General features: G+C 35.1%; 1 non-coding gene across 1 annotated transcript; it reads right to left on the bottom strand.

Annotated features, from left to right (window-relative positions):
- Positions 1-10,040: 10,040 nt before the first annotated feature.
- LOC119826997 lies at positions 10,041-10,145 on the bottom strand. The gene has a single exon (XR_005287548.1). It is a non-coding gene; the product is annotated as a U6 spliceosomal RNA (small nuclear RNA).
- Positions 10,146-11,162: the final 1,017 nt, after the last annotated feature.

The following is an 11,162-nucleotide window of genomic DNA, read 5'->3' as shown; positions in this document are numbered from 1 at the left end:
ATTGATTATCAAAAATCCTAAGAAGTTGTTTGAAAGAACAGAATAAAATGACTCTTTCATTGAAACAAAGATGACCAATTGGCTTTCCATAGATTCCAACAGAACTCTGAGCATCCACCAATTTAAGCTTAACCTCATCTTCGAGTCCTTCGGTTGTATATGTTGATTACAGGAGTACTGAAGTGGGACCAGAGACTTTATGAAAATCAACCTTGAAATAACAGCACAAAACTTGTGCTCACAAAGCTCTAGGTAGCTTTCCCAGAGATCACACGTCACATGCTTGGTCATTTCTATTTTCTTTTGTATAAACAAAATGCTGATGTTTACTGCTCTAGCAGTGGTGGGAGCTGGAAGAACAGAACCTAAAAATGTGGCAGACTGGTCCGATGCAATAGCCACTTGTACTCAGAGCATCAGACAGTTTATTTTATGAGAAGGATCAACAGTGTAATTTGTACAATCATGAAGATAGGCTACATATGCGTGTTTTGCCATAGAGGTGTATGAATACCAACAGCTGAAGTAAGCTCACTCCTATTGGATACACCTGGCAGGAGCATGAAAACACATTGCATGAAAAATTTGGTTTTGAGGAAGCTGAGGTCAGAAGACCCCTATCTTTTTTTCTTGGAGTTTTCTCACAAGCACCAAGAACTCGCACATGACTCCATTCTTGGACTGTATTCTAATACAGAGCAAAGATTTTTACAAAAATGTAGTGAGTTCCCACTTATTCTTTCAGTTTTTCGTGCATAGGACATAAGGACTTGAAAGGTTGACAGATCAAGCAGAAACTTTCCAAATAAAGATTATGGAATAAATTTGTAGTCATGCATCTCATCTAGAAGACAATGTTTGATATTTATAGTAATTTCTATTTTTAATCATAAAATATTAAATTATAAAATTATTAAAACTTAGAAAAATTAAAAATAATTTCACAATTTTTTCATGTGCTTTTTCTTTCATTTCCAGAATATTCCACAATCGTTTTCCTCAGACGACTATTCAGTTATTCAGTATGTGTGTTTGTTGGGACACAGGCCTTGTACATAGTGAGCATGCACTTAATATTCCACTAAACAACATTCTCAAATATTGGAAATTCTGTTATCTTTTTATTTCTTGAAGTGAGTCTTAAATTAGTCCATCAAGTCATTCATATATACAAATTAGGAGAGTCCGCTTGAGAAGAATTAGTGTCTTTGGATGTATTGATTGCTATGCTAGCTATTTTATTTTTGATGTTTAAGAATTTCATGAATATATTCTATACATGACAATTTTACATTTTTAAAGTTTGATGGGTTTTATAAAAAATTGTTTAATTACATATTAACCCTTATGTAGTTAATGAAATTCAATCCTGGGAAATGTTATGTTGATTGCTACTCTAAAAGGTATCCTTGGTGCATGAATATATATTTTTCAAATCCAAGCAGCCCATTATAGCAGTAATATCTGTAAGCTCCAAAACTGTGAATTCATCAAATTTAAACTGGGTATATTTGGAAACAAACTGTGCCTTTGGTGAACATGTATAGACTTTTTGTTTGCAGTTTTTTTCCCTACATAGTACAATAAGTAGATATTTTATTCTTTGGAATTACATAAGATTCCTCCAGACAAAAAGAACAAGAACAGACAAACTTAACAAAAGAGTATATGGCCAACTGCAATGATGTATCAGAGAATTTGGGGTAAAAATCATCATTTGGTATAGTCTTGAATTTGTAGCATCTATGTGAGCTTGGTTATAGAAGATGGCCAGTTTGGGCTTCATTTCGTTTAATCCCCTAGGGTCACTCTCATAAGTTACAGGAAGTTTCCACTGCACTCCGTTTTCATATGGTCCCCTAAAAGTCTGCTATCGCGTCTCTCCCTCTACCCTTTCCCTCCATCCTCTCTCCCCCATCTGACCCATTCTGTTTTCATCCCACTGACCCCAGTCGGCCTGCAAAATCTATTCTATTTCTCCTTTGCAGGGACATATGGATGTCCTGCCTCGAACCCCCTCCCCCACCTTGTTACTTAGCCTCTCTGGGTCTGTGGATTATGAATGTAATTAATCATTTCTTAACAAGCTAATATCCACTTATAAGTGAGTAAATACCCTGCTTGCTTTAACAATTTCTTATGTGCCCATAAAGCGTTTTGGTTACTTTCTTCTCCAGCTTTTTTTCTAGTTCCTTCTGTGCCGACTAACCCCTCTTACTCCTTACTAGTTCCTTCCTGAGATCCCTTTCTTTCTTGTTTTGTCATTCAATTGGTTTAATCCAGCACATCTGTGAGACCGTCGCATAGGAAGAATTCATGGATCCTGGTGGAATCACCAGCAGATACATATAAAGGTCCTGACTCCCCCTTTCCCTGTATCTACCCATAGGAAATAGTTTAGCAGTGAATCAAGGTTTTCTAAATACCTCCTTCATCCATGCATTGTTACTGATATATCCAGAAAAGGGTTGAATTTTAAGATGTTTCATTTTATATAAAAATATCTACATGATGAACTATAATTTATCACAGAATTGGTAACAATAATTTGAATCTAAGTTTGCAAAGATCACAAACATTTTTGAAATATAACTCAGTATCTTAACATGCATATATAACTATTCCAAACATGTAATTAAGAGCAAAAAACTATATAAATAAAGGAGAGTTATATATAATATGGAGAAAATTAATGTATTTAGTTTTCCTCATGACATTTGAGTTCCTGCAATAATCAAGCAATGTGTGCTATACTGAGACAAATATGAATTTATTGGGATATTCTCAAATACCAGATTGAGAATCTTTGCTAAGAGATTTTATAACATTGAAAATTCTAACCAATAAATTGAAAAACAAATGCTTTAGAAAAGTCAAATAATCTTCTGATACTTCTTGAATTATAGTAAGTCTAAAAATTTATCCAGGAAATTTAAATTAGTTTTCTAAAAGTTTTGGGGAATTTTGTCTGTCACGTACTTAACTTTGGGTCCTGAAATTCATTCCTTATCCTTAGTAATACCCTACAGATATCCTAGTTTTCTTGCTACTCTTGAAAAAAAAAAGTGTTCTAAGGCCAGGTGTTGGTGGTGCACGCCTTTAATCCCAGCACTCGGGAGGCAGAGGCAGGCAGATCTCTGTGAGTTCAAAGACAACCTGGTCTACAAGAGTTAGTTCCAAGACAGGCTCCAAAGCTACAGAGAAATCCTGTCTCGATAAACCATAAAAACAAAACAAGCAAACAAACAAAAAAACTGTTCTATTAATAAAAACACCTTCAAATTACTGATAGATGCACAAAAGTTGCTTAAGTTTAATTTGTTTTGATTTTATTTTTCTTTCTGTCACGATTTGGATCAGACGGTGCTTCATAGACAGGCATTTGAACCCTTGGTTTCCAATTGTGGGAACTGTTTCAGAGTTTTAGGAGGCAAGGGATTGTTGAAGTATGTCACTGCAGGAGGGCTTTGAGGGTTTAAAGACATCCATTTTGAGTTTACTTTCTCTGCTTCCTGCTTGCCATTCAATATCTGATCCCTCAGCTTTCATGCCTTTGTTCAAACATTATAAACTAATCCCCTGGAACATAAACAAACAAACGAAAAATCTTCTATAAGTTAGCTTGGCAGAATGTTTTATCACTGCAATTGAAAACATATATTTTCAAAAAACAGTAAAAGCTTTATGAACCTGGGGAAGTTTTCTTCTGACACTGTGAAAATGGAAACCCCAATGACTATGATTTTGTTGTCCTCTTAATACAAAGAACGTGCTAAATATATATTCATAATCCAAAAAACATGTTGTCTACTTGCAGAGTATTATACAGTGTTACAGCTTGTTCCTATGTTTCTAACAATATTCCAAAACCAAGAGCATCATCAGTTTAGACTATGTTTTCATAACTCTTAGAAGCTTCAACACTTACATTAAAGATAAAATGTTAAATACTATATATCAATTTAACTAATCATATAAGAATACAGACCAGAAAATTGTTAGTCAATATATATAATAGTATATGTTCTCACCACAATGGAATGAGAAAACTTTTGAGGAAAGTGATCTTCCATCATCACCTAAGATTATATGTAAAGCATTTCGGAAAATTTTAGGTAGTTTTCTTATTTTTACATATATTTTGGCATGAATATTCTGTAAATGTCCCATGTAACCATGTTTAGAATTTACTTAGCTTTATTCTTAAATTATACTTCTGATTCTTATTTCTTGTCTATGAGTATTCTAATTGCCTGTGTGCATGTTTATGTGTTATTCAAAATTATATAATGAAAATCAATCTCTCTTTCTCTCTCTTTTGTTCTCTCTCTCTCTAATTGAACAAATACTAGATGATATAGAAATTAAAAATGAATTACTCTTTGGCTGGAGTCTGTTTTGCTTCACCACCTCATTTTCCTTAGGGACATAAAAACTATTATTAAAAAGACAAGAATCATTTAAAGAATTACAGGATACCTGCTGCGTGTTTGTTTAAACTAAAGAAGAATAATTCATGACATGGAATTTGTTCATAATGCATGTTAGCTGAAAATAGCATTTGAATAATTTTAGATTCCCAATTTTAAAAATGAAATATTTAAAAATATGAACAGTTATATCAAAAATTAACTTTAGAAAAGGAGGAAGAAAAGTTAAACATGATGAAGGAAATAAAATTCACAATGCTTTCTTATCATGTACTAATTTCATGAGTTTTCTTCAAGAAGTAAATTATATTGATATATTTTAAGAACAAAATGATTTTATTGTTGTTAAGACAACTGGAGATTTTCCCAGTCACCTCTTCTCTTCTTTATGCATGGGAAAAGGCGTCGTTCCAGAAGATGATGACTTGTAGGTAAATTAGCATCTGATCGGTTTCCTGTTGAAGGCTGACTTCACTAGATCACAATGGCCTTCATTGTTCATCAGATTTGTGTAACCATGACAAAATACATTGTGAAGATATTCCGCAGAGAAGGTTAGTTTTGACTCATCTCAATGAGGAATTTTGTACATGACCACCAAGTGTTCACATTGCTTTGATCCTCAGGTAATGCTGATCATAGAGCGAACCGAAGCTAGAACAAATTACTACATCTCATCACCGAAGAAAGAATCTAAGATTAAGACATAGTAGTTGCCTTAAGGGGCACACTTCATGGTTTAAAGATCTCCTTATTGTTGCATACTTTGAAAATGCCCACTCCCTCAAAAACTATTAGTTAAACAGTATGCAAAGTACTTTAAGAAATAGACATAGGCAAGAAGGTTCTGAGAAGGACTCCAGTAATTTAGGAAATAAAACCAAAACTTTGTAAAGGTGATTTCATGGCATTCAAAAGCTTCTATATAACAAAGACAACAATGAAATGAAGAGACAACATATATGACTGGAGAAAAATCCCTACTAATTATATGTAAGTTAAAGAGTAAGTACCTTGACTATATAAATAATTCAAGAAACTAAATGCAGAAAATAAAATTAACCACTCAGTAATAGTTACCAAAAGATGAAGTCCAAAAAAAAACCAGTAAACCGGAAGATATTTTCCAAATATCTTTAGCCATTAGGAAAAAGGAAAAAAAAAACTACGAATGTTTGTAACTTATCTATGATAGGAGGACCATTCATTTGTGGGGACTGTATTTGTGTATGTATATAAATTCACATATATGTACATAAATCCATGTGTATACATACACATGTGAATATATATATGAGATTAGGGTAGAAGAAGGTTCAATGGGTTAGCTGAAGGAGAGTCAGAAAGGGGAAGGCATAGAGAAGTGATTATTGCGAAAATAGCTGTGTATTAAAAATGTCTTCTGGTTGCATAAGACACTATGTGGCATAAATGTATGATAATTACAAAGCTTCTACCACCTTGTGATAATGCTAAATTGTGCTTTATACACACTTTCTGAGGAATATTAGCCTGCAAATGTTGTGGAATATTTTTACACTATGGGAAGATATATTGCTGTGATTGGTATAATAAAAAGCTGCACGAATGATAAATATTCAAAGGGAAAGATGTGTTACCTTGATTTGAGTATTATCTAATATGGATTGAACAACCACATTTACATTTGAACTATTGGTGTGTATGGTTTTTATATATGTTAAAATAATAAATATATAAAATAGTCTAACAGTATTTGGAATTTATTTATCCTTTCTCCTAGAATACTCAGGAGAGAATGTTGGGAGCAGTGAGACCCCAGATCCTGAATTTCTTGTGTCCCCTGATCTGAGTGCCTACAGCAGCTCTGAGCACGAGACCTTCAGAAGTTCCTGATGGCAGGAGAGTGGTTTCTGGTGGGTTTGGCTGGGGCGTGGCTATCTCTATATAATCTGCCCCTGAGCACAATAAAGGGGGCATTCTTGGGGACTTTAAGGATGACCTGTGTCGCTGTCTTTCTGTCTGTATTGTTTGGGTATTTTAACCTCCAGCCCCTTGCCCGCTCGGGAACTGGGTAATCGCGCATAGAGCGCAGACACGGGGGTGCAGTGCGCGGCAAGCTGCAATTGGAGGTCTCCACCGAGATTTCGGCAAGAGAATAGTGGCAGTCACATTGAACTTGTAGTCCATTTCAGGAAAAAATACTCTTATTTGAAAGAAAAAAAAAAACAAAAAAAAAAAACATTAGTACTTCAATTCTCTATCTCCTGCTTGGAAGGACTTGAGACATCATTTTTTAGCCTAAAAGCTTTTTGACTCAGGAACATGTCCACATGTATTATAGCTTGGCTCAATACTCCCTGGAATACAGTACAGGAAGCATATCTGATTGCCACTGTCAATTGGGAACTGGTTCTGTGAGAGACCTGTTAGTAGTAGAAAAATGCGTGTACACATTCACTGCCTTCAGGGAAATTCCCAGGGAGACTTACTTGGTGCTCAGAGTGTTTCATCAATACCTAGGTCTCATGGCCCTCAAGAGCTGAGCGTGCCAGGAAGGCTGTAAAAACAGTTACATGTAAAATACAGCAAAATCTTTAGACAGGTCTCATTTCTTTCCAAGTAAGCCTCATGAAAAAGAAACCTGGAGCATAAAACCTCCCATCTTCATTCATTTAACCCGGATTGTAAGCAACAAAATATAACTTTAGAATCAGAATTAATATTAATATTTATCTTTTAATTATGAGATTTTATTATGCTTTCAGATTTTCATACATGTATAAATACACTTTTACTGTAGTTTTGAACTCCTTCCATATTTATTCTTTTCCTAACAACTTCAGGTCCTTCTAGGAACAAAACAAAAACACAATTTTAGTGTCTTCTGCTAGCCATACTCTCCTGGGTGTGTATGGCTTCCCTGGAATGTTCTTGACCTAGCAGACTGATGTGTTTCCACTGAATATTCATTCTCTAGAAGCTATTAACTGTTGATAGTTCCTCAGCCAGTGTTTTGAGATCATGAGATTTCCCCATCACTTTTAGTACTTTGAATGACGTGATTCTGTACATGTATTTTATAGACAATCACAGCTATTGTGAATTTTTGAGCATCTTGTTTGTGTCATATCCCATGAGCTCTGGAAAGAGAATTATTCTTTATAAAGGATGAATCCAATTAAGTGTGTGTGTATGTGTGTGTCTGTGTAAAATGTGTGCATATTTTATAAAATAAGTTTTGTTGAGGATGTTGAAAAAGTCATTTATTAGAATTAAAACTGAGAATATTGTTTTATACAATTATGTTTTACTATACTAAACTGTAAACTTCTTTTGGGAGAGAATGAATCTCACCCAGCTGTCTACCATTGGAACTTAGCATGATGTTTGGCACACAAAACATTTAAGTTGGCTTTGGTAAATAGATGATTAAATATTTGACATACGGAATCCACAATAATATAAGAATCTTACAATTGCTTCTTATACACTTGTAGTATTGGAGATATACAAACTTTAGCCCCTTGTAAATTTTCATTTTCTCTAAGCTAAGGATTAGGCTTCTCAATATTTCTGCACCCAGTTTTTACCCACCAAAAGCAATCATAAAACAATAGCTCTTTATTATTTATTTGAATGTCATTGCTCTTTGTAGAAGTCTTTTCATTTAGTCTTGCATTTATTTTACCCTTTGGCTACTACTGCCTTACATATTAATTCAGGAGCGTAGCTGTTGTTTTAATCAATACAGTAACCTTTTTCTGCATCAAAACGTATGAGGCTTTCCTGAAAATGCCGAATTGTTTCTACTCATGTTAATGCTGAGTACTGCCTACTCCAAAGTCCTCCACTCAGTATTCTAGTGGTGGCAATGTGGATTAGGTAGCTCCCATCAGAGCCTGAATGTCCTGGCACCTTGGTCATGTGCTTTCCACTCTCTGAAAATGTAAAAAATAACTTTGTGTACTTGATAAGCTACCCAGGTCATGGGACTCTTGTGGTAACCATCTCAGTGGACAAAGAAACACACCATTTGCTATGCCCACACTTAGCTCATGGTAACCACTATCTCAGAGAAATGACAGCTATGTCCAAATCCTAGAAAAAAAAACATAATCATGATATTTGAATTGAAAACTTGAACTTTTAGAAAATTTGGCACAGAAACCTTTTCTTAACATTGTAATGTATATGAATGTTTACTAAACTAGGGAAGAATTGGGGTGAGAGGTCACAGAGTGAGGAAGATCTTTATCCTAGGTCCCTGTGAAGGCAGGAAAGAAGCAAACTCTAGAGCTTCATATGACCCATGTTCATCCTGGTTTATAGGGAACTGTAAGATACTTTTCATACCTGTTTTAAACATTTATTCAATAACAATTGTTTTACTGGCTCTGTAAAATCAAATAACAGCCATATCAAATCTTTATCTTTTATTTATAAAAAAAAACCCTACCTTCCTTATCCAAACTTCCATCTAATTTAGTTTTTAATGTAGCAGGTTGACAAAACTAAACAGGGTTTTCTAGCCTTTCAGGTCTCTTATCTTGAATCACGAGACACAACTTCCACCAGCTGCCAAGATGGGACTAACATGCAAAGGGACTGTCTCTCCTCCACAGAGTAGGTCCCTCCAGGGTCTTTCACAAGCACCACTCTAGATACATCCACTGGATACCTGCTGCATTATCCATATGTGTTCTACTTGTTCTACCCTTGGTGGTCAAGGGAAGAAATATGTGGAGAACTGATGTCATCTCATTAAGTCCCTCTCCGATAATTCAAATGGCTTAGAATTGGAATGTGAAATGTGTCACAGGAGACAGGAATTGAAAGCTTGGATGTCAGCTGAGAAACTTTAGTGATATGATTGGATTCTGAGGGCTCTGCTCACTGGACTCTTGGTTGCTTGACTAAGAAGTGATAGGAAGTATAAGGTCATTGGACTCCTGTGAACCCATCGTAGGCCCTTTTCTGTCACCTTCCCCTACTTCCTGCCATCTTCTGTAGTGTGAGGAACTCTATAACAAACTATGTCAGAAGCTCCTGTAGCCATAATATTCTTCTTTAGCATGGGTTCAAATCAGAGGATACTTCTGCTGCAACCTTGAAAACCCCAAGCTAAAATAAACCCTTCCACATTTTAAAGCTGTTTCTCTCAGACAGTACAAATGTGTCAGGGTTTGAATATGAACTTTCCTCCTTGGTCCCAGAACCGAGAGTTTGGATGCTGGCTGGGGAGTTTCAGAAATATGATTGTGTTCTGGGCCTCTGTTTTAATCAGTGGGTAGTTTTCTCATGCTGGATGCATAATTTGGCTTCCTGACTGAGAAGTGATGAAATTTGTAACAGTAAGAAAAAGAAAAAAGAAAAAAGAACTAACACAAAATGCAAACACTGAGAAAAGGACAGCAAAACTAGGGCAGTGATCACCTGGCATTCTCTCCTTGGTTTATTTAGCTCTGTTGTGTTTGACTTTTAGGACAGTAATAATCCATTAGGGGTTAGATTATGAAGACTTTAAGAACCATAGAGATTTGGCCTTTGCATGCATTAGCCAACAGTAAATTTTGAAATTTTAATTTTTTAATTGAAACTGTATTTTTTTTTCAAACAGTATATTCTGAAAAAAGAATAGAATACTTCATGGATTTGCATGTCATCCATTAACAAAGACCATGAAAATTTCTTTGTATCCTTTCAATTTACTATATGTGTTCCTCAGATGAGCACTTGAAAATAGTAAATAGCACAAAATGAGTAATAATGTGACTTAATATTTTATCCAGGTTAAGAAAACTGATAAGTCACCTGATGCATGTTAATGTGCTGCTCTTTTCACAGGAGCTAATCCCTTATTTTTGACAAATCTGTATTGCCTTAGGCCAGTACTTAAAATCTCATTACAGTGAGCACTTGAATGCTTTAGAAACAAAGTAAAAGGAGTATTAACAATAAATATTGATTGTAGCTTAAATGAATGTGTGTGAACTCTATTGACTTTCTGGAAGACAGAGAAAGAAAGACAAACACACACACACAGTGAGACAGACAGAGCAGGGCAGACAGGGAGATGGAGAAACAGAGAGAGACAGAGAGTTGAAGGAAGATGGGGAGAAGTGATCATGTATTCCAACACCTTTCAGGAAGTGTACATATGCTTGGAATCTTCAGTCCTAATCACTTTGTATTACATTATTTGGTTATTATTAATCATGTAGTTCAAACTTAAAAGTTGCTTCGTACCTACGGCAGATGTTCTTTAATTCATACTTTGTTAGGAAGGACAGACACAGATATAAGCACTCTTTTTAATAGAATAATAATTTAAGTTGTTTTGTATGCGAATTACTGATATAGTACGAAATATAAAAGTATAACAAAGAATGTTATTACATTTGGGAATAAATCGTTTTTAAGTTATTTGGAATCTACAGTTTATAATTGTCCTAGTCTTCAGAAGGAAAGGGTTTATACTGCCCATGATTCTATATAACAGTTCATTGTCAAAAGCAATAAAGGCAGGACCTCACAGAGTCCTCCATGAATAGTGCTGCTTACATGTTCTCCATGGCTTCTCAGCTTGCTTTTTATAGAACTCAGGACCACCAGCCTAAGGATGGCACCAGCTGCAATGGGATGAACCCTCCTCCATTAATCACTAAGAAAATGCTCTATAGGCATGCCTACAGCCTGATACTATAGATATAATTTCTTAATTAAGAATCCCTCTTCTCAGATGACTTTAGT

The sequence above is a fragment of the Arvicola amphibius genome, chromosome 11, assembly GCF_903992535.2.
Source record: "Arvicola amphibius chromosome 11, mArvAmp1.2, whole genome shotgun sequence".
NCBI classification, from domain to species: Eukaryota; Metazoa; Chordata; class Mammalia; order Rodentia; family Cricetidae; genus Arvicola; species Arvicola amphibius.
This window is presented reverse-complemented; position numbering and strand designations above follow the sequence as displayed.